Source organism: Squalius cephalus, assembly GCF_949319135.1.
Source record: "Squalius cephalus genome assembly, chromosome: 13".
Lineage (NCBI taxonomy): Eukaryota > Metazoa > Chordata > Actinopteri > Cypriniformes > Leuciscidae > Squalius > Squalius cephalus.
Genome location: NC_137134.1, coordinates 30,601,922 through 30,626,434, shown reverse-complemented (window position 1 = coordinate 30,626,434; position 24,513 = coordinate 30,601,922). Strand labels below are relative to the sequence as shown.

General features: G+C 39.9%; 2 protein-coding genes and 2 long non-coding RNA genes across 6 annotated transcripts in view; 2 read left to right on the top strand and 2 right to left on the bottom strand.

The window, feature by feature from the left end:
• LOC307169818 (uncharacterized protein) overlaps positions 1-3,843 on the bottom strand; it is a 29,987-nt gene extending 26,144 nt beyond the window's left edge. For 2 of the 3 annotated variants that reach the window (XM_079890641.1, XM_079890639.1), the window contains exons 1-2: positions 3,418-3,840; positions 2,560-2,661 (exon numbers count right to left, since the gene is read on the bottom strand). The gene's annotated coding sequence lies outside the window, so the exon portion shown is untranslated. Of the gene's footprint in view, positions 1-2,559; positions 2,662-3,417 lie in introns of all 3 variants that reach the window. The other variant, XM_079890638.1, reaches the window with a different exon arrangement.
• LOC307169827 (cell adhesion molecule CEACAM1-like) overlaps positions 1-24,513 on the bottom strand; it is a 444,926-nt gene that overhangs the window by 80,371 nt on the left and 340,042 nt on the right. The window lies entirely within an intron of this gene.
• The window catches only part of LOC307169900, a 351,093-nt gene that overhangs the window by 80,387 nt on the left and 246,193 nt on the right, over positions 1-24,513 (top strand). The window lies entirely within an intron of this gene.
• The window catches only part of LOC307169899, a 92,178-nt gene that overhangs the window by 5,968 nt on the left and 61,697 nt on the right, over positions 1-24,513 (top strand). The window lies entirely within an intron of this gene.

The window sequence follows — 24,513 nt, the reverse complement described above, 5'->3', positions numbered from 1 at the left end:
CATAGGGGTGTACTCACTTATGCACCCTGTATTTTAAGGAAGAACATTTATTTATTTACGATACATTATTCATTCACAAAGAAAATTGGTGTCCTTAAAGGTTGGATTTTTCCTAATTTTTTTAATTAAGGCATTAAGTTCAATTTCCAAAATATGATTTTTAATTCCTCTTTTTAGTCAACTTTAGCATGGGTGTATTCACTTATGCATAGCACTGCATATATATATATATATGTATAATTTTTTTATCTTGAGAGTTATTTGTGGAAATGCAGTTAGTTCTATCTGTGTGGATTTAAACAGACAGGAAATAATAATTCACATGCCAAATCACTGTTTCAGTCTGGATCACTGTAGCTGCTTTAAACCTCTATAGGATATATTTAAAAACATCAAGCACTCGCTGATTTTTTTAACACGTTAGTTATTCTATCGCTCATATGCTACATAATGTTAAGGGGCAGATTTACTAAACAGGGCAAATTAGCACAAGAGTGAAATTCCAAAGATGCGCCAAAAGTTCTGCTCATGATCTACTGTCAATACGCAAATTAAACAACACAGACCCAGTCAGATCATTTCCATAAAGACCAACACAATCTACCAGCTAGCGTCTGGTTTAAGACGTGCTTTTTTGGGAGGTTAATAATGGCACAAACACCAGTACATTGATGAGCGCAAACCTTAGTAAATCACCTTGAGTGATTCATTTAAATATTGGGGCAAGGTTCGTGACTCGCGTTCGTGACTTGATTAATCGAGACTGTTATCCTAGATGATGCCTGTAAACGCGTAATGTACTGTCTTTATAAAGTATCTTCTTATTAAACTGTCTGTACATTTACAAAGTTCTCAATGACTCGGTTTGCATGTAGGGACCCTCATTATGCTACCGTGTTAGTGTGAGGCTATTTTGAGCCTTGTTAGTGGTATTAACTAGCGATTTACCTTTACTTACTCTGTGCCCCATACACTAGCGTTATAAGCTAATCTGTTTTTAGAGATAAAACTCTTTACATTCGATTTTGATGAAAACACATCCCAGGGAACGATCGACTCGGTAACCATGTGTTAAAGGGTAACTAAACCCCAGGGGCTCGTTCTTCGTACGTCGCTAACTCAGTTAGCTGGATTTGATTGTTGACGATTTGGCATGATCTTGGATCGTTTGGTTCTTCGAAGCTCATCCTGGACTTGCTGTCATAGCAACAGCTGCGCAAGCTTAAACCTGCTCGGGAGCAGGCTTATTTCATGTTAACAGGATTAGATCGAGGCTTCATAAGCGGAGCTGATACGGGAAGTCCAGCGCAGCGCGATAGTGCACTTTCTGAGATGTTTTTTTTTTCTCGTGACTCGTGAGATTGTCGTTTACATTATTAAATTGTTGGAAACGCACATTTATTTTCGACTTGTCGGAGTCTGGCTTTAAATACAGCACAAACTGTTTGCATTGCCCTAAGATTATTTGCGAGTGGCTCTTTCCTTTATAGTACATTTGTGAAATTTGCTTTTTGAAAAAAAACAAACAAACAAGTGTTCATATGATGTCACCCTATCAATATATCTTACCGGCAATTTTATAAAAGCCCTCTTTTATGGACATGGTCGATAAATGTCCGGGGAACACTATTAATGAAACTATTCATACTCCTGCAGGGCGAGGACCACTTTGCGAATGGTTGGACAAACCGTGTTTTCCCCTAGGTTCTGTGCGTCACACACTGTGCAAGTATATATTGCAAAAAAACGCAACACAATACCATTTGCGGTACAGTAAGTGCATGAATTCGACGTGTTAAATTCTTTATGTGCGGCTCAAGAAGTTTGCAAAGATAAGACATTCCTTACGCGGAAAATCTGTATCTTTCATACAAGTAACTATCAGGAAAGGCAAGGGGATTTTGTCTGGCTAAAAACTCTTTCTTTACGAAGTGCTCGTCTAACAATTTGCGCTGAGATGTCACCGGATTTGGAAGAAAAGGTGAAGTCATTGCAACAGACACTTGGAATAAGTTACGTCACCTATATGTTTCTTAGCTCTCAGCTGATTGGTCAAACTTCAGTCTGAGATGTCGAATCCAGAACATAACCTGCCCCGGAGCAGGTTAGCCGTGCAGCGTAAGATACCATGGCAACGAACACCGATTAAAGCCGAGCTACTTTCATAGTACCTAAAACCCAGGGTTGGCGGAAACTAAGCTGAAACATAGCTGGCTAGCCTCCTAAACCGGCTTCGTGGTATAGGCCCCAGGTATCACTGGAACATAAACAGACGGGGACCAATTTGCAATTAATATAAAGTTTCTGACAGTGTGTGTGTGTGACATTGAGGCAGTAGCCAATGACAGCACTAGGAGTAAAAGCTGCAGGATTGTGTTCTAGTATACAAATATGTACGAGTATCATACGAATTTGACAACTTGTTAAATCTTGTGAATTATTAAGACTTTCAGACTATGTTTGTACTGATTGGGCTATGGGTTTTGTGAGAAAAGTTTTAAGAAACAACAAATGCTTGATAAAATGTTTGATTTAGGGTTAAAACCAACACATACATACCATTGTGAATATTTGCCTTTGCAGCTGTCCGTCTCCTCCGTTTACTTCTCCTCCAACAATAATGGGCTGACTGAGTCCGAAAGGCTCTTTTGGTCTTTTCAGCTGAAAAAACAGAAAAGAAAATATCATTATGTATAATATATAGGATTATTTAAAGGAACAAGTACTGATTTACCTTACAAACATTGGATGTTACATTATAAAGCATTAAAAGCATGGCAAGTGTTGTGGTTAATATGCATTTACAACAAATATCACTTTAAAACTATCAATACTGAGGTAAAAGCATGGTCAGTTTTGTGATTACTGTCCTTTGCTACACCAATCACAGTAAAACTAAGGTTACTGAGGTTTAAAGCATGGTAAGTTTTGTGATTACTGTCTTTTTACTACACTTATCACAGTAAAACTAATGTTAATGTGGTAAAAGCATGGTAAGTGTTGTTTTTACTGTGCTTCTACAACAAATACAACTTTGGAACTAACTGTACTATTTTTAATCTGATATGAATATCTAGGCCTATAGCACGTCACGTGACAGGCAGTGTTTAATCACCCTATTTTGAATTAGAAAGCAGTGAAACGCAAAGTCTCCGTGGAGATGGCAGATATAATGGCAGATTAATATCGACAAACAGAAAAGACATTATATCACACATTATTAGGACAGCGTATTTAGGTATTTACCAGGGGCGTAGAATTTAGTAGGGACGCTAGGGACGTGTCCCTACCAATATCCAGTGACACTGATATATCCTTAGCAATAATTTCGATCAAAACTTAAAATATATTTATATTGATGTCCCCGTCCCCACCAATTTCAAAATCAAACCTACGCCACTGGTATTTACTACTTACCAACATCTGACACACGTGAACTGATGCCAAATATCGCGATGTGTTCGGAACGAGACTTCTTCAGCACGATTTCTTACTAATAAAATATAATTTAAAAAATATCAATAAACAGCAAAGCAATCCAGCTTCCCTGGCAATAAGACCGAAATAATAACATTAAAAAATACATAAACCATGTTAAGATAAGATCTCGTGATGCTGATTAAACAGCTTCTCTGCTGCAGCCGACAGGAAGAAAGAATCGTGATGTGATCACGAAAGCCGCTTCCCATTGAAAATACATTAGTTTAAAAAACGTGCTACGAAAATAACGAAATAAACGTGTCCGTGGCACGAATCAATAGATTAAATTACGTGACCATCACGAACTGACGTGAGAGACTGGGTGTGTGAGACCAAGATGGCTCCTGTATGCTTAGTCACAGTATGATGGGACCACCAGTGCCAAAAGTTATTGTCACATGACAATATATGACGAGTGGATAGTGCCACGGATAACATACCGAAGTCGACAGTTGTGTACTTTTACGTGACAGAAGATGGGGTACGTCGCACCCTATTTTTTTTACAGTCTATGGTATGTCATTAATGTCATCTCTGAATGGTTTACGAACATAATATTTTTTTTTTTTTAAATAATTCACTCACTTTCTACTGGATATGAGGACTATGCAAATTATACACCATCAAAGTCACAACTTTTTGCACAATTATTATCAACAACTTTAAAGTTCAACAGATAAATTCATTAATTGTAATCTATAAACATATTGTTCTGGAATGTGTAATTCTGAGTTTTTACTTTTGAAGGTGGCAATAATTTTAATTAACACAGTTGACCATAAAGGGGCGAATACACGATATGAACCTATTCACGATATTGTTTACAGGAGAAGGTGACAAGAAAGTATTTTAATAGCCGATTATTTTCAAGAAATCAACAATACCCAGGGGGCAAAACCCCTGTTTTTTAGGAAACCAGACATGGGCTGCTGTAAAAGGTTGTCATATAAAAATGAAATCTATGATGTCTGAGGATCACAACCTGGGTGGACAACCCGGTCAACAAGCTGCTGGAAACTTGTAATTAGGGTCAAAACAATGCTACCTCAAATTCTGCTTTAACTCCCCGGAATCACCCAGATATGCTAAAAAGGTTTAATTATATTCATGAATCCTGAGCCATATCTCCCTGATACTTTATGCTAGAAACAAAACTGAGCACACCTTTTAAAAGAGTGGAAGATAAGCTTTCATCTGATGCCTTGATTGTACATGTAATTAGAATGTAAGAGTTAACAATGCCTCTTAATTCATAGGTAGGCAAAAAAAAAAGAAGAAAAAAATATTGAACATTCCATTTGTAATCGTTAGCATTCTTTTCCCTTTGTTGTTGTTAAAATAAGCAAATTACCATGTGAAGTTAACTTTTACTAGATGAAATCATGTTTGATCATTTTCACTAACCAGACAGTCCTCATGGCCCATAACACATTTAGAGGGAATTAAATTTCAAGCCTACACTGTAAAATATTTCCAGACTTTCACAATATTTAACTGTGTTTTTTTACAGTAAAATACTGTTTTAATTGATTTACTGTAAACAATTGTAATTTCACAGTAATGTGGATTCGCTCACTGACTTTTTACTATCTGCTGTGATATGACAGCAAATTACTGTAAAAAAAAATAGGCTGTTCAGCTGAGAACGAAGACCCCACCCAGATAGCAAGTACAGTTGGGCCAACGGCTTTTTCTGTATGGGCCAGCCTGAGCCTCGGCTGAAATCAGTTGTAATATAGTCAGGTCCATACTCGGTGTAGCTGTGTGTACCTTCGACCCGAGTTCGTTTTGTCACAAGCGGGCCACGAAAAAACTGAAAAAAAAAAAAAGATTTTGGCGGTTAAATCCTGAGGATGATCCAACAGACGCGTCGCAGACCATTTCGTTTCCGAGAGGAATCATTCAGCTGAAAAAAACGGGTAAGTAATTTAATTCATTTATTGTTCTATTGTTTGATGTTTTAATTGAGATGGTTTGCGATGGTAATTAGGCCTTCGTAACATCAGAATACCCATTCGGTCGCGGAGATACGGAGTGTTGATGAAAAGGCCTAACGTTACGGTTTCATTTTAGGATGATTGTGTATTTGTTTTATTATTAGAAAAACTGCTGAGCTGGATCCAGTGCACTGTAATGTTGGCTAATGAAATTATATTTAGTAGTTATATTACATTTTGTTTGCTAAAATTTAGTCAGTTATTTCGTCTTTTTCAACGAGTGATTATCGAATCATAGGAGTCGGACTATGCTTTCGGTGCATAGATTTGATTCACTAACATTTCAAAAGAGTCATTTACTTGTGAATCGAACTACTACACTGACCACCACGCTGCTGCATAACACCCGCGGAGACAACTCATTATATGTACAATCTGAAATTAAAAAAGACTTATTTTGTTGTAGCTAACACTTCAGTGGGGAGCTCCGAAACGGGAAAGCGTAAGCTTATTAATTCTTTGTCTTTTGCTCGACTTTTGTTATTGAATGTTACGTTAACGTCAACGTAATTTGCTTTAGAGCAGGTGCACTTTAGAGTGAAAGAAAAAAATAAAGAGTAGGCTATATCACTGTATAATGCGATTAAAATGGTTTAACATTTTACTGCAGTGGGGATATATGATGATTATGAGCGAACATACTAACTTAATTGATGTTTATCTGATCGCACTGTTTGGAATCTGACACCAACAGTTTTTGCAGTCTTGGTTACACTTTATAATAAGGTTTTATTTGTTAATATTAGTTTTCAACATTAGTTAACAGAGTAACCATGCGTAATACTTCAAAATGTATTAATCTTAGTTAATTTACATTTTGACATTTAAAATAAAACAGTATTTGTTAACATTAGCACTGTGAACTACAAGAACAAACATTGAACAGTTGTATTTGTATTAACTAATGTTAACAAATACTGTAACAAATGTATTGGTAATATTAGTTAACACATTAATGTTAACAAATGAGACCTTATTGTAAACTGTTACCGATATTTTGCATATACTGCTGCGTGAACTCTGACAACAACATTTATCAAACCTATGCACATAAAAAAACGAATGCTTAAGATTTAATAATTACTTCACAATATGTATTCCTTTATTTAAAAGATGCAGTTCAGAGAAACCCTTACAGCTAATGCTGCTGAAATGGAGGTCGAGGGATCATGGACTGGTGGATCCAGCCGTCTAACTGGCAGTAGATCGAGGAGCAGACACAAGGTAAGTCTTCCTAGTGTTGATCAGGAGGCAGACACACACACTCTGGCAGTTTAAATCTATATTAAAAACACACCTCTCTAACCTAGAATAAACATAATACATTTATATCATTAAAATCCCTATAATCCTATATAATTCAAAAAGGATTGTTAGGCCACATAAATTAGCTCAACCAGAACCGGAAACACTTCTCATAACAATGAACAATGGCATTTTTACTAATGTTAGTCTCTCTGTCTCATTCTTATCCCGAGGTTACTGTTGTCAGCCGGATCTAGTCCGTATCCAGATCAGATGCTGGACCTGCACCCTAAGATGAACACAGTGAGCCCTGAATGTCAGAAGAGACCATGACAACTAGACGAGACCTAGAAACAAACGCCTGTCAAGACCTTGTTGACACAACAGTCATCGGCACAGTCATCAGATCAGATCCACGAGAACCAGACCAGTCCTCTACACAGACCCAACGGCCAGCTTCAACTCCTCTCCCACCAATTGCCAGCGTGATCTTATGAAGGTAAAAGAGTAGCAAAACTCGAGATTAGATGTGAATTTGAGAACTTGTACAATTAATATTTGTACTTGTACACTAAAATTTACACTCACATCTCCAATGTGAAAACTTGTTGAATGTTGAGATCAGCACTTGCAGAAAATAGTCACAAACATGCATTCTGAATTTTAAGCTGCAGATAGTTACAAATGTAAAAGTCATTCACAGAAATACAATGACAGACACAAACTTGTATTCTTTCATTCACATTCGCAGCACAACCTCAATTAAGCACTTCTCAAATCTGCCATTGCAATATCAAATCTTCACACATTGACTTTTGCAACTTTTTTTGCGATATATTAGATGCGTAACTAACTTTTGCATTTTCAAACTCAGTGGCAGTAAGAGAGATAGGCGCGGCAATTTGAAATGGCAGATTTGAGAAGCTGGAAGTGCCTAATTGAGTGTATACTGGGAATGTGAATGAAAGAGTACAAGTTTGTGTCTGTCATTTTATTTCTGTGAATGACATTTTAACATTTGTGACTATTTATCTGCAGCTTAAAATTCAGCTGGTCCAAAATGCATATTTAGGCTGCATCAAAATAATCCACACGATTCCAGTCGACAAATAAAAGTCTTCTGATCTGAAACGATTGATCATTTTTATAAACAAAACGATAATTATGTAGTTTTTAACTGCAAACGCTCACCTTTTCCATCGCTCTGTGATTTTGCATGTGCTGTTGTGATCAGCAAATGTGGAAAAACTTAATGGATTATTGAAAAATAATCACTGTAAAATATATTGTGAAGTTAGACTGCTTTTTCAAATTTATAAAAATAAATAGGGAATCTATCAGACTCTGAAATGTAACTTTTTTACTTGTCGTCTTAGGTGTTTCCTGGGCATCAACCTTGATACAGGATCTAAATCCAAAAAGAAGCAGGGTGGCATCGATCAGCAAGTTTGTTCTCTATTGCGAAAACTTGTGGATTTTGAATGGATGGCAAAGCAGATTTTGTGCTTTTTTTCCATTTGCTCCAGTCATTGTTGCCTCTTTTCATTTTCACCTGCCATATTGCCACTGAATATTTTGGACTGCCCTTATGGTTGAGACCTTCTACCTGGCTATTGTTTTGAATTTTCCCTGTGTTTATTGGACTGATAATCTCGTTGCCTACTCCTGCCTGCTCTCACACTTAATCTGCCTCATCCTTCTGGGGTCGCTGCCAGTATAAATGAATAAACAGTTTTGTTTTTTGGGTCCTTACCCATTACCTGACCTGTGCACATTCATAAGGTAAAACACACATTCACAAGCCAACATGCATTCAACATACATACACATTCACCTTTACCAGTTCTTGTGTCATTGCATTTGGAAGAATTAGAATTAGAATCTGTGTTCTGAGAATAGTGTCAGTCAAGTTAGAGTTTGGGATGTAGTCCTAACAGCTTAATGCAACATGTTTGTTGTGATATTATTGTATCAATTGTAAAAAATAAAACAATTGAGGAAAGCATTGTTTAATCTTGTTTTTTTTATTACTACTTTTCTGTGATCACATTGCATTGCTGTATTTAATTGTAACTTTACAGTTAATTACTGGCTACTAATTGCATTACTTTTACAGCCGAAACACAATAAATCACTGTGAAATTACAGTAATAATGTGATATAATTAACTGTGAAATCACTGTACACAAGTGTAATTTTACTATAATTTACATTAAATTTCTTACTGTAAATTACTGTGAAAGTAATGCAATTAGTAGCCAGTAATTTACTGTAAAATCACAGCAGAATTTTTTACAGTGTATAATAGCCTGTCAATTCAAACAAGATCCAAGAAAGAAGTTTACCATTAATGATGTTAATTGTATACTGCTCTGTTTCTATATGTACAGTATATGGTTTGCATATTTATGCAATATCTATTATTTGTATTGCAATGTCTAGTATTTCTAATATTCTTTCACAAGTGGGATAGCTTTTTTTATTCTATCGAAGAAAAAAATAAAGGATTTTGGGTTAGGCTGGTTACTGTTCAATCCAGGTGTTTGGAGTGTGAGACAAAGGTACTGACAACTAAAAGTTTAAAGACTAAAACACATGTGTGGAGTAGGTTTAAACGTATTTACTGGTTAAAACTGTTACATTAAGTAGCCATTTGTACCAAAAAAAAAAAAAACGATTAATGAAACTGACAAACAGATTACAATTCAGGGTGTTAACTAATTTCTGTAATAATGTTTATACAGTTTGTTTAGCTGTTTTCGGAGTCACTGCTGCTGTCGCTGCTCTAGTGTTTCAGCATGCTGTGTCCTATTTGGTTGCCAACCCCTGGCAACGGCATCCTATGTAGCATGAGCAGTTCTTCTGACAACCTTTAACCAGAGATGGGCACAAATACATCAAAAAGTATTTAATTACAAATAACAAATACTTACTCATCAAATGTATTTAAAAAAAATAAAATTTACTGCTATGAAAAAAGTATTTAATGAAAATGAAAAGTAATTTGTCATTTGAAAATACAAAAATACAAAAAAAAAAATGTAAGTGTGGTGTTAGGTACATGTAAGAGTCTAGGATATTGCAATATTATTGTTTAGTGCAGAAGATGCGCTTTTAACGTACATGTTGCCACATACTGTCATATTAAAAGATAATTACGCATATAACACAAAAATTTTTATTATATTACACAAAAACTAGTTAACGCTGCTGTGAGGGTGTTTCTAATAGCGCGGCTGTGACAAACTTGACAACTTTCTCTCTTCCGACTGCCATCTATTTTTTTTTTTACTCTTTTTGAAAGTTGTTCTTTTGCTATTTGAGCAAATTGGAACACAAAAAATATATTTAATGTAGTCTTTCATTCACTGCTATAGAAGTTAACCCAACTATGATGCCTTCCACTTCTGAGAAACCCAAAAATGTGAACAGGGTCAATGTGTCACATCATGTGATTTACTTGCCAAAAACTGTGATAGGCAATTTGGTAGTCCTATTTGTATTTTATGTCTATGGTCCTAGGGATAGTTCACCCAAAAATGAAAATTAGCCCATGATTTACATGATTTTGTTTTATTGATAAAAAAAAATTATGGATAAAATAACTCCATTGTAAACATACTTGTGTGTGCTGACTTCGAGGGGACCGTGATCCTGCCTGAAATGAGAATAAGCTTAGGCCTATTCACAAAACAAACGGGTTCAGGCACGTCAGATCAGCCGGTCGCAGGTCGAGCTGTTCCACTAAACGTACTTGGTTACTTACGTAACCTCGGTTCCCTTAGAGATAAGGGAACGAGTACTGCGTTGAAAACGCTTTGGGAAAACTCCTTTTCTCGAGAATATTGAAGCCTTTATTTTAAAACGCATTGCTGCAGCACAGGCGAGAGCATCATGCTCGCGCGAGCTAGCTGATAGGCTGTGCTGTAGGCAACTGCACGAACCAATGGCGAGAGAGCAGAGGCGCGCGAACCAATCAGAGAGCTTGGCGCCCTGCCATACTCGAGCGCGCCAAATAGGGCGTGGCAGGAGAGTATAAAGTATAAATACAGAGAAATCTCGCCATAAAACAGGTCTAATCGACTGAACGAAAATACCTGATGTTCGAGAATAGCACGGCAGGGCAACGCAGTACTCGTTCCCTTATCTCTAAGGGAACCGAGGTTACGTAAGTAACCAAGTACGTTCCCTTACGAGTACGTTCTCTCGTACTGCGTTGAAAACGCTTTGGGAACACTTTTTAAAACGCCGTGCTAAGTCTCGTGGCTACTCTGAATCCAGGAATCCCGGGATAGGAAGTGTAGCCAGAATACCACAGACCAGAACATCGGGCCTAAAGATATATAGTGTGTACATAGACTGGAGCAAAAAGGCCAGCCTATGTAAAGTTCCCATACAACTTAGAGAATTAGCCTGGATCCATAGAGCCAGGGCTAGATGGAGAGAACTCGTGCTTGTAAAGCAGGGACCTCTAAGTTATAAAATCTTGCAAATGTGAACGGAGCTGACCAGCCTGCCGCCGCACAAATGTCTTCAATCGGGACACCACTAGTCCAAGCCCACGAGGAGGCGATGCCTCTCGTAGAGTGAGCTCTAACACCTATGGGGCAAGAGAGGCCCAGTGAGGTGTATGCTAGAGCAATAGCATCAACTATCCATCTGGATAGTGTGAGTTTCGTGACCGGCAACCCCTTGGTTCGGCCCCCGAAACAGACAAAGAGCTGTTCAGACTGTCTAAACGAGGCCGAACGCTCCAAGTATATTCTCAGCGCTCTAACAGGGCAGAGCGTGTGAGCATCACTGTCTTCTCCCGAAGCTGGGAGAGCCGACAGCGAAATTACCTGTGCTCTGAACGGAGTAGAGAGCACTTTAGGCACATAACCGTGTCTTGGCTTCAAAAGGACTTTAGAGTCGTTAGGGCCAAACTCAAGACAGGAAGCGCTTATAGAAAGCGCATGTAAGTCCCCTTCTCTTTTGACTGACGCCAGGGCCAGCAACAGAGCGGTTTTCAGGGAAAGGGACTTTAGGTCCGTCGACCGTAAAGGTTCAAAGGGAGGTCCCTTAAGGGCCCGTAGAACCAGGGAAAGATCCCAGGCCGGAACTGAGGGTGGCCGAGGCGGGTTGAGCCTCCTTGCTCCTTTAAGGAAGCGAACAATAAGGTCGCATTTTCCCAAAGAAGAGCCAGCCACCAAAACGTGAAAAGCCGCAATGGCTGCCACGTATACTTTGAGCGTGGACGGGGAACGTCCCGCGTCCAACATCTCTTGAAGAAAGGAAAGAACCATTGGCACTTCACAAGTGTACGGGTCGAGGTTTCGAGCCTGACACCAGCTGGAGAACACTGACCATTTAAGGTGGTAGAGGCGTCTGGTAGACGGAGCTCTAGCCTCCAGAATAGTATTCAGGACGCCCTCTGGGAGGTCCTGGGGTAACCGTTGAGTGGCCATGCATGAAGGGCCCACAAGTCGGGACGGGGGTGCCAGATCCTTCTGTTCGCTTGAGCCAATAAGTCGCTCCTCAGAGGAATTGGTCAAGGGTCTGAAACAGACAGCTGCATCAACTCTGGGAACCAAGATTGGGACCGCCAGAGAGGAGCTATCAAGAGGATTGCACACCCCGTGTTCCTGATCTGTTCGATGACCTGAGGTAACATCGAGACCGGAGGAAACGCGTAAAGGGGAAGATTGGGCCAGTCGTGGGCCAGCGCGTCCCTCTTCTTCGAAAAGAAGATTGGGCAGTGACAGTTGTCTTCTGAGGCGAAGAGGTCTACCTCTGCCTGCCCGAAGACCTCCCATAATAGGAGAACTGTCTGGGGGTGGAGTGACCATTCCTCTGGGGGAACGTTGCCCCGAGAGAGCATGTCTGCTCCTGTATTCAACGTGCCCGGCACGTGAGCTGCTCTGAGCGAGCGCAGATTGGTCTGAGCCCAAAGTAGCAGCTGAGTAGCTATGGCGAACAGATTGCGGGATCTTAGGCCGCCCTGGCGATTTATGTAGGACACCACTGACATGTTGTCCGTCCGGACCAAGACATGGTGTCCTGCCAGGTGTGGAAGGAAGGTTTTTAGGGCTAGAAAAACTGCTCTCATCTCGAGGCAGTTTATGTGTAGGCGTTTCTCCGAGCTCGACCAGAGGCCGGAGGCAGGCCTGCCCTCGTACAGGGCTCCCCAACCTGAGTTGGAGGCGTCTGTCGAAATGACCCTCCTTTCTGAGACCACTCCCATGCTTACGCCCTGCTGATACCAGCTGGCGTTCATCCAGGGGGCCAGTGCTAGAATGCAATGCTGGTCCACCCTGATACTCAAGATACCGGAACGCCAAGCGTGAGGCGGTACCTGAGGTGCTAGCCACAGCTGAAGAGGACGCATGCGCAGTAGGCCTAGTTGGAGTACTGAAGCTGCCGAAGCCATAAGGCCCAAAATCCTCTGATACGTTCGAAGGGGTACATAAGCGCCCTTCGTGAACGACGCGGCGAGCCGCTGAATCGAGAGAGCACGGGTTGATGTGGGCCATGCTCTCATAGGTACGGAGTCTAGAACTGTTCCCAGGAGCGTGATACGTTGACTGGGTAACAGAATACTCTTGGAGAGGTTCACCCTGAGCCCCAGGCATTCCAGATGACTGAGAAGCCAGGCTTTGTGAGTATGGGACTCCGCCTCTGACTGAGTCAAAATGAGCCAGTCGTCGAGGTAGTTCAGGATGCGCATTCCCCGCTGTCTTAGGGGGGAGAGAGCTGCATCCATGCATTTCGTGAACGTACGAGGTGCCAGTGCCAGTCCAAAAGGTAGAACTGTGTACTGGTATGTCTGCCCCTCGAAGGCGAATCTCAAGAATGGCCTGTGGTGGGGGTTCACTTGAATGTGAAAATACGCGTCTTTTAGATCCACTGAAAAGAACCAGTCGCCTGGGCGAATTTGCGCCAGGATGTGTTTGGTTGTAAGCATTCTGAACGGCCGTGTCATGAGGGCTTTGTTCAGATGTCTGAGATCTAAAATGGGTCTTAAGCCACCGTCCTTCTTCGGAACGAGGAAGTAACGGCTGTAAAACCCTGACTCGCTTAGTGAGGCGGGAACTTTCTCGATAGCCCCCTTTGCCAGCAGACCCTGTACTTCGGTGCGGAGGACGTGAGACAATGTGCTCCTTACCGAAGTTTGAATAACAGCTCGAAAGCGTGGTGGTCTGTGGGAGAACTGAAGCGAGTAACCGCGCTTTATAATGTTCATTACCCACTCTGAGACTCCGGGTATGGCCTGCCATGCCAGAGCCCGATGAACCAGAGGTATGATCATATCTGAAGACTGAGCGCCTGGAGACGGGGGCTCGACTAGACATGAAAGTGAAATTTTGCTCGATTTGTGCTTTTTGTGGGTCGCTGTTAAAACAGCGTTTGTGTGCAGAGGTGCATGACGAATAACAGGCCCTATTTCTGCATTTAAAACCACTCCAGCCGCCTGAACTGAAGAGGGGGCTGTGAGAAGCGTTCGAGCGATCTTCGGGGCTGGTCCGGCCGCGGCGGGACATGAACCCCTCTTCCTGTCGGTTAGGACGGCTTCTTAGGCTCGTGGTCGAGCGTGAGCTTCGGCCTGGGCCCCTGGCGCTTGGGGAACGGGTACCGTTTTGCCGGCTTTAGGTGCTGACCGGTTTCAGCCGCTGGGCGGGGCTGGTGAACCTGAGGCACTGACTTTTCTGGCCGCGGCGCGCTCTTGGGATGCCGTGAAGCCGAGCTGGAGCGTTTGGGGAGAAAGTGCTTCATAGCACTTGAAGCCTTCTGTGCTTTAGTGAAACGCTCCGCGAAACCGTTTACAGATGGGCCGAAGAGACCGGATGTGGAGATTGGAGAATCCAAGAAGGCGGTTCTATCTCTGTCCTTGATCTCCGTTAAGTTGAGCCATACTGCGGCCGAGGGCTTGTGCGGTGGTCTTCGTGGCCCGAAGCGCCAAGTCTGAAGCACTACGGAGGTCTTTCAGGGTGTCCGGGAAAGGGCCTGACTCATCCATGGAGCGGAGGAGCTTAGCTTGGAACGCCTGAAGTGTAGCCATGGCGTGAATCCCCGAAGCAGCTTGACCAGCGGCGGTAAAAGCGCGGCCGGCCAAAGCTGAGGTAGCCCTGCAAGGCTTAGAGGGCAGCGCCATTTTAGACCTCCAACTGCCTGCAGTGGGAGGGCATAAATGAACGGCGACCGCTTCCTCGATGGGGGGAAGAGACACGTAGCCCTTCTCTTCAGCGCCGTCGACGGAGGAGAGTGTGTGAGAAGCTGAAGAGCGCGTGCGCGCTGAAAAGGGCGCGCGCCAGCTTTTTGTGAGCTCCTCGTGAACTTCTGGCAGAAAAGGAGCGGCGCGCTGACGGGGGGCCTGTTGGCGGCCTGGCAGGTACCACTCGTCGAGGCGGCCTCTTGTAGGTTCAGCTGGAGAAAGCCAGTTGAGTCCTAGTTCGTCGACAGCACGAGACATGACACGGAAAAGTTCGGCGTCAATGCTCGCACGTGTGTCAGGACGATCACACAGAGAGGAGGGGGCGGGGTCCGCGGAGCCCGACCATTCCTCGCTCTCAGATGCCGCCACAGAAACTGCGTCATCCTCCTCAGCGGATCCGCCGAAGGAAACGAGTCCCGCCGCTTCGAGAGAGGGGCGTTGATCGCTCCTCGCGAACAGAACCGGAGATGGGGGGGAGGGCGAAGCACGCGGGGAGAGACCCGGCGTGAGCTTTTCAACCTCACCGCATTCAGGGATCCTCTGATCTCGTCGCTTTTTCCTACGGGGCTCGTGAGGCGCCGAAGACGGAAGTGAAGCGGGTTCACCATCTGAAGTAGCGAGGGTGAGTCGAGACCGGAGAACCGCCATGGTCATGCTGTCACAGTGTGAACAGCCGCCTTTAGTGAGCGCTGACTCGGTGTGCTCAGGACCGAGGCAGACAGCACACAGTGTGTGTCTGTCATACACATGCAGGGAAACCCCGCAGGACTCACAAACAGGCAACAAACAGGACTCACATTTCAGCGAAGAGGTGAGTCTCGAAGCTGAAGGAGATTAGATCTGTTTTATGGCGAGATTTCTCTGTATTTATACTCTCCTGCCACGCCCTATTTGGCGCGCTCGAGTATGGCAGGGCGCCAAGCTCTCTGATTGGTTCGCGCGCCTCTGCTCTCTCGCCATTGGTTCGTGCAGTTGCCTACAGCACAGCCTATCAGCTAGCTCGCGCGAGCATGATGCTCTCGCCTGTGCTGCAGCAATGTGTTTTAAAATAAAGGCTTCAATATTCTCGAGAAAAGGAGTTTTCCCAAAGCGTTTTCAACGCAGTACGAGAGAACGTTCTCGTAAGGGAACTAAACGCGTTCACCTCACGCCACGGCAGCACACACTCTCCACTGCTGATAGCCCACACAAACACAGTGATGGGGACATCGATCTCTCTTTTTCTTTTCTGACACTAAACATCGCTAATTAAATCGTGAGAAATTGATAATGCGTGGATTGAGGAAGGGTATTACATGCCGTTTGAGGCGTCGATGAGACTAGCGATGCCTGCACAGTGTGTGCATCTACAGCTCTGATTTGGACTGACTTACTGTAAGTAAATAATGTCTTCAGTCGTTGTCCCTCCTTGCTATTCGACATGACGGCAATATTTTGAAAAGACTTGCTTGTTCCGTTATATTATCCGGGTTAAGTTTGCACCAGGCTAGACTCTAACGAAGCTAACGTTACTCACCGGGACACCTGGCTAACCCACTCATTCTCCTCACACCAAGCACTTATAACTCTTTGAGTGCCATGGCTCCCCTCTCTCACGCCTGACCGGTTAAAAATTGTAGGGCTGTGGTCCATAAAGAATTTGATGGTTTCCCACATCCTCAGTCGTTCTCCAAATAGCCATAATACAGTAGGAATCTAGCAGAGTATGGGTTGCGAGTTCCTCTTATGACGTCATCACCCAGTAACTGAAAAAACACGCTATCTCTGAAGAAACCCCAATAAATGTTATTTTAACGCATTTTAAGTCAGAAATAATTAAATATATACATATAGAGCACTTTAATTTACACATTAATTGGTTGTGGTGGTTAACCTGCAACTTACACTTTAAAGCAGAATTTGAGGTAGCATTGTTTTAACCCTTATTACAAGTTTCCAGCAGCTTGTTGACCAGGTTGTCCACCCAGGTTGTGATCCTCAGACATCATAGATTTCATTTCTATATGACAACCTTTTACAGCAGCCCATGTCTGCTAAACCCCCTTTGCCCCCTGGGTACCATGAAAAAATATATGACAGGGAAATAGTCTTTTAGTCACAAAATGCAAAACAATGTAGGTAAATGTTTAAATGTTCAAAACTAGGGCTGTCAGTGTCGACTATTTTATTTATATATTTTTTGGTCATAATGATAGATCTGAAGTGAACAATAGCCTTTAGTATGACTTAAATACATATTACAAATGAGGCAATATAACTGGTTCAAATAAAGTATTAAAAGTAATTATTTTATTTTATTTAACAACACTATTATAATACACATAGAAATATATAAACAATGGACATAGGCTATGTATATTATGTACAAATGCCAACAGAGGGCGCAAGAGGGCTGAAGATAATTGTTAAACTTTACATTAAGAGCAGTAGACCACTACGGTGACGCATTGCTGCCACATACATATTATTTTTTTTCCTCAATTATGTCATAATAAAAATATCTTATGTCGTTTTAACGTCATCTTTTCTTGTAATAACGAGATTCTATGTCGTTAAAACAACATCTTTTTTTGCCTTAATAAGGACGTGTAGTCATGTAGCCTACAAAATATTCCTTTATCCACAGCGGGTGTCAATTAAAAATGTATGTGGGTTACTCCATGCTCTATTGCAATTAATATTTTCATACAAAAGGGGGACCATTTGTATCTGGAGGCAGGGATAGATTTTGCACATAAATAAAATTTTGCACATAAAAAAAAGGTATACGTTACTACTGCGACGTCGTCGTGACGTCGCCGCCGGTCTGTCATCTGACGTCTCTATCAATCCCATTCAAAAATAGACACAGACTGACGGCGACGGAAGGGTAGACTGCTCCTTCGCCTTCTTCAGTGTAGTCTTAGAAAAGGCACTATCCACTCGTCATACACAACTTGCCTCCATTTGCTGCTGCCAGTATATAAGAGTATGAACCAGAGTACAGCAGTACATACATCCCTGCAGAAGACAACGTAAAGGAAATTGCAATCAAATTCAAAACTAATTAATTAAAAAAATGGATCCCAAAAATCAGCCTCAAGGTGCCTGGAATTCATCAGAGAAATCAGGAATACTGCAGCCTACACTACCACCACCGGCATATCAGGACAATCCTGCTGGATACCATCCCTCCTTTCCAAGCCAGCCAGTGCACCAGGGCCCCTATGCCCAAGGGCCATATCCAGGGCAATCTGTGGTCGCCGTGCAGCCTACAGTTTTTGTGACCGCCGCTCCACTGGCCAATCCATTGCCAGATTACCTGTGTTATTCCATCTTTACCATGGTATTCTGCTGCTTACCTCTGGGTATCGCTGCACTTGTTTTCTCCTTGTCCGTAAGTATTAGTACTTTCCTTTTATTTATGAGCTATTTATTTAATTTCTTTAGTCTTTATATAAGCATAATTAAACATAACATCGCATTATAAATCAAATCAAAAAAGCAGTTAATGCGATAGAGAAGTCAAAATATTTAGGCATGTATTTACCATGGTTTACATTTTAGTGTAAGTAATGTAAAATGTAAAAAATATAAAGAGCAAGGAGTCAAGTTCATAATTACAGGGATTAATTATTTATTTATCATTACCCTTTCAGACACGCAAAGAAAAAACTATTAAAAATAAGTATTAATTATTTATAATGTATGTATACATATACAAAATGAGACATTGTAACATCGCCTGTTACAACTTGAGCTTGTGGGATCTGTAAGCATTATAAAGTTCCTTCTTCCAGAACATAACTGCCATGTTCCACTGATAAACACGGATGGGTGTTGGTCCAGTTTTTTTTCTCAATCAAATGACTAGCAGTTCGTGAGAAAGAGGTGTGGGCCTGGAGACCCTCTCAACAGCAACACATTTTTAAGAGAAAACTATTATTATAGTTTAGTTATTTTTACTGTTGTAATCTAGTATAGGCTACATAATTTGACTGAAAACAAAAGCTAAGACACAGTGTTCACTCAGAAACTGAAAGTCAATGTAATAGCATGTTTTCAAGTAACAGCTAAACAAATTCTTAAAATTTTAAAGTTTATAATTTATCTAAGTAAATTCACTGTTTTTTAACATTTTCTTAAGGAATGCTTATAAAAATATTTTTCATGCTAATATTGATCATTTTTAAATTTCTGAGTAATGTTAAAAACATCAATTAATTTGTGAAGCATTAACAATCATGTATGTAAAAAAAAAAAAAAATTAATGAATATTTGAATTATTTTTATTCAAAGTTTGAATTATACATTTATTAACAATTTGTGACCCTGCCTGTGAAAACCCAGCTAAAGTCATTATTTGTGATTCAGTGTTTTTTACATAAAATCATCCTACACAATGTAAAGAACATTCTGTGAAAATATAACCTTAATATCTTTAAAATTGACTGAGTAAGGCCATGTCAAAGATTTGCTCAAATTCGGCCTCAGAAAATCATATTTTTGAGAAATTCCAATTTAAAGATAAGTTATTTTTTAAAACTGCAACACATTTGATCCATAGTTATCCTGCATATGTGACTTATAACACATTAAAGCTGAGATTCTCCCCTTTTTAGTGATATATGACACATCAGTGGAAAAATTCTTAAAGTTTTGTAAAAACAGATCTATTTATTATGATGTGCATGTCCAAAAAGCTAAAAGCATAAAAACATTGAAAACGAATGGGGGTACCACAAGAGCTTTATCGTAGCAACAATTACCATGTCAATTCAGTCAGTGGAATGATTTGTATAACTTTATTAGTAAAATGAAATATCAGTGAAATGTCAATAATATATTAATTAAATAACATACCATTTCTCATTCTCTGAAATTATCATTCTCTTACTGGCTCACGGTGTAACATTGAGTAAATCTGGAGTAAAAAATAAATAAACAAATAAAATTTCAAAGGGTTTGTTCACCCAAAAACTACTATTCTGTCATAATTTACTCACCCTGATGTTGTTCCAAACCTGTATGAGTTTCTTTCTTCTGCTGAGCAAAAAATAAGATATTTTAAAGAATGTTTGTAACCAGACAGTTGACGGACCCCATTGACTTCCATAGGTGCCACCAACTGTCTGGTTACCAACATTCTTTAAAATATCTTATTTTTTGTTAAACAGAAGCAATAAACTTATACAGGATTGGAAAGGGTAACATGAGGGTGAGTATGAGTAGATAATTTTTGGGTTAACTATCCCTTTAACAGGTCAGTCTCAAACTTTGTACACATTCTAAAATTGTCTAGATGCAAAATAAAATCCTGAGTGACAGCAACTCTCCCTCCTTGAAAAATAAAGAACACTTTTCCCCATTGAAATACTTGCAGTTGCAAGAGAAACTGATTTTCAGTTTCACATCTGGACTTCCAGCATTCAAAGCAAATTCTTCTTGCTGGTGTTCCCTCTTCATGTTCGCCAGACAAATAGCTTGCACTGTAAAAAAAAATCCTAATTTTACAGAGAAAAACTCTAAATTTTAGTATTTTTTTAGAGTATTTTTCTGTTATTTTAAATTATATTCAAAACTCTGTAAAATTACAAACAATATCTGTAAATTAATTAATTGACTGTTAATTTAAGGATTATACCAGTAATTACAAATTACAGTGATTCTTATTTTTTTCACAGGACATTTACTGCATTATTTATACAGTATTTTTGTAAAATAAAATACTTATACAGTATTGATTGTAAAATTACAATCAAATTGTGTAATTAAATATGTAGCTCATTATATTAAAGGTTTATATCCATACTAACAATTTAACATATTTCCTTGTCATTTTAAAGTAAATGTTATTAGTTTTAGATTTAAGTGTATTTTTACATTTAAACTCTGTAATTCTGGATACAAGCAAACTGCACAATTATTGTTAAACTGACCTTGCTGGTCAGACAGCAGGCCAACAGGGTTCATGGTGGAACATATGGTGTGTTTAGGTCCTCCTGGGAAGTTTGTATTCATGAGGTTTTACTATTTATTTTTTTATGTTTTAAATGAATTTATGAAGCCACTGTATCATATTATATTGGATGCAACGATACCATTTTTTCTGAACCGATCCGATCCGATACCAAAAATTCTGAGTATCGGCCGATACCGATCCGTACCGATACCAGCGCAGTTTTTTTTAATCAAGTAGAATTTCTATAACTCTGTGTTGAACTGATAATAAGAAGAACTGAAAAAAATAAATACAACAACAAAAAATATATGATCATAATCTGACATAAATGCTATTATAAACTAGATTAGTGGATAATTCAGCAGTAAAATTTAGTCTAGAAAAATCACGAGTGCACAATAATTGTATAAAATCTGAACATTTTGTAAAAAAAAAAAAAAAAAAAAAAAAACCTTTAGTGGGGAACAAATTAGAGACAATAAGTGTAACACTAAATCTGGTAAAACTTTACACATTGCTCTTTGTATTGTTGTAAAATACATTCATGAAAAACAAGATAAAAATCAAAAATAGCAATTATTTTATATCCTACTATAAAATTGAGACATTTTTTAAATGTATAGCACAGCTGTTTAATGAGGTAGCAACATAATAGATAGGACAGAACAAGAACGGCTATTGATAATCTTTCATTGCGTCCCTGTATTATGATTATGAAAGGCTCCAATGCAGTGCGGCACAAAGCGCTTATGCGCATCCCGAGCGCAGAATGATGCGCTTGAAGCAACATGAGTCACAGCGCGTCGTCGAGTCTGCATTGGAAAGTTTAAAGCACAAAGAAAATACATATTGATGCGTAGTGTATTATACAGTATCTATCTATGCAATAGTCTATTCAGCATTTTTTTTAACAGTTTTAAATTTCAGTAACTGTGCGCGTGAAGAACAAATAGTGCTCTGACTTTACTGCAGTGTTGTGATCTAACAGACACCCGGTAGAAAGTAACATGATTAAGGTACAGCAATAAAGTCCAGCAAGATAAAGTTGTTTTATGCGAAACCATAGACCTTTATCTACAGATCAAGTATAATAATAGTAACATTGAATCATCTTGGAGAGAGTTTCATCGTGTTAACTGTCGTAACCGAACGCGACGCGCTGTTTGAATGCTGAATGAAGAATGATTGACAGCCGGAGCTGAGGTAAACGTTTACCTTGAATTTAACAACTTAAATATTAATTTCTATCTCACATTATACTATATAATGGCTTCAGAACACTTATAATATTGTGCACGAAAACGTATGGTGCTTTATAATGTTTGTGTGCCTTTTGTGGGGCTTAACAATAACACTGAATAGTATACGCACAATATCGGATTTGGATCGGCCTTGTCTGACCGATACCCGATCCGGCAAAAATGGCAGTATCGGAGCCGATACCGATACTGAGTATCGGATCGGTGCATCCCTAAATGCTCATATTTTGTGCAGGCATTAGCTTACTTCATTGTAAATAGAAAAGCCTGACAATGTCACTGCTACAGTATTATTGTGGTATTCCTCAATGTTTCTCAATTCTCACTGACACACCATCTTGAGACAAAACAATGGCACTGACATATTTTAAGATAAGTCAGTGCAAGTTGCTTTCAGGTAACAGCTAAAATGTGCATTTTAGTCTGGGACTACAGGCTTAATCCTCTGTCCAACACAACACTTTGCTAACATTGGCATAATTCTATATAAGTTGCAACATATACCCCGGGTTTCACAAGCAAGGCTTAAAGGGATACTCCACTTTTTTCGGAAATATGCTCATTTTACATCTCCCCCAGAGTTAAACAGTTGAGTTTTACCGTTTTAGAATCCATTCAGCCGAACTCCGGGTCTGACGGTACCACTTTTAGCATAGCTTAGCACAGATCATTGATTCTGATGAGTCCAGTAGCATTTCTTTCAAAATGACCAAAGAGTTTCAATATTTTTCCTATTTAAAACTTGACTCTTCTGTAGTTAAACCGTGTACTAAGATCGACGGAAAATGAAAAGTTGCGATTTTCTAAGCCTATATGACTAGGAACTACTCTCATTCCGGCGTAATAATCAAGGAACTGTGTGTCTGTACCATGAGTGCAGCAGGCGTAATGATATGACGCAGCGCCTGAAAATAGGTCTAATAGGTTAGACAAACTTAGTCCCGGTCACGTTGGAAGAAGTTACCGAGCTGGGGACTATTTTCAGGCGCTGCGTCATATCATTACGCCTGCTGCACCCATGGTACAGACACACAGTTCCTTGATTATTACGCTGGAATGAGAGTAGTTCCTAGCCATATAGGCTTAGAAAATCGCAACTTTTCATTTTCCGTCGATCTTAGTACACGGTTTAACTACAGAAGAGTCAAGTTTTAAATAGGAAAAATATTGAAACTCTTTGGTCATTTTGAAAGAAATGCTACTGGACTCATCAGAATCAATGATCTGTGCTAAGCTATGCTAAAAGTGGTACCGTCAGAACCGGAGTTCGGCTGAATGGATTCTAAAACGGTAAAACTCAACTGTTTAACTCTGGGGGAGATGTAAAATGAGCTTATTTCCGAAAAAAGTGGAGTATCCCTTTAAGCCTGTAGTGACTACAGGCTTAAGCCTTGCTTGTGAAACCCGGGGTATATGTTGCAACTTATATAGAATTATGCCAATGTTAGCAAAGTGTTGTGTTGGACAGAGGATTAACCCTAAACCAACAGGTTGTGTAACAGTGCCACAGGGTGAAAAGCAAGACATTATTAGGCATAAGAGTGTTTCTAAAGGAAAGGTCAATAATTTGTTAAAGTGCAAAAGAGTCATTATGGGTCACATGGATGTAATAATGTCACCCAGAGTATACCAATCCATTAGTTTTTCATATAGGTCTACATACAGAATTTTATATGAATACATAGGCAGTGTTTGCTCTGTTTAATAGCCTATATAATCTGTTTGCTCTGTTAAATTGCTGTTTAGCAGAGCAGTGGTAAATATATGTTGTTATATACGTTATTTTAAGTTTAATTTTTAATTATACACTGCAATGAAAACGCCATTTAACCAATTGAATAAATATAACAGCCAGCCTACAAATACAGCTAAATAAATAGCACGTGTAGGCCTATATTTTTTCATAATCTTTCTTTTAAAAAACATGTCATCTTTTCCTGTAATTGCAATGTTACCACACTATTGGCTGTCTCTCCGAGTTGTTTTGAGCATGATTGGTTATTCAGACTGTCATCCAGGAATCTGGCCAATGACAACTATGCGCGCCTTTTACAGGTCAAGTTTGAATACGTGTTGGACAGTGGGTGTGTGTGTGTGCTGCCTGCTGCTCGCTCGGGATCTTCAGTACTATCATAACTTATGTCGGTTCTGTGGCAAATATTGTTTAAAACATGGATTATTTTACATCGGACTGGTAAATTTCTATTTTGAGCGAGTTGCGGGATGTAAATGAAGAACAAACAAGGATGGACAACGCATTTTAACAACGTGTAACGGACATATTGCAATCTGCAGAAGGTAACGTTAAATAACTTTTTATTTTATAAAAACAATTCTGCTACATCAAAATATAGTGTGTTAAATTGAGAATCTAAACGCGATTAGAGCTATATCGATATT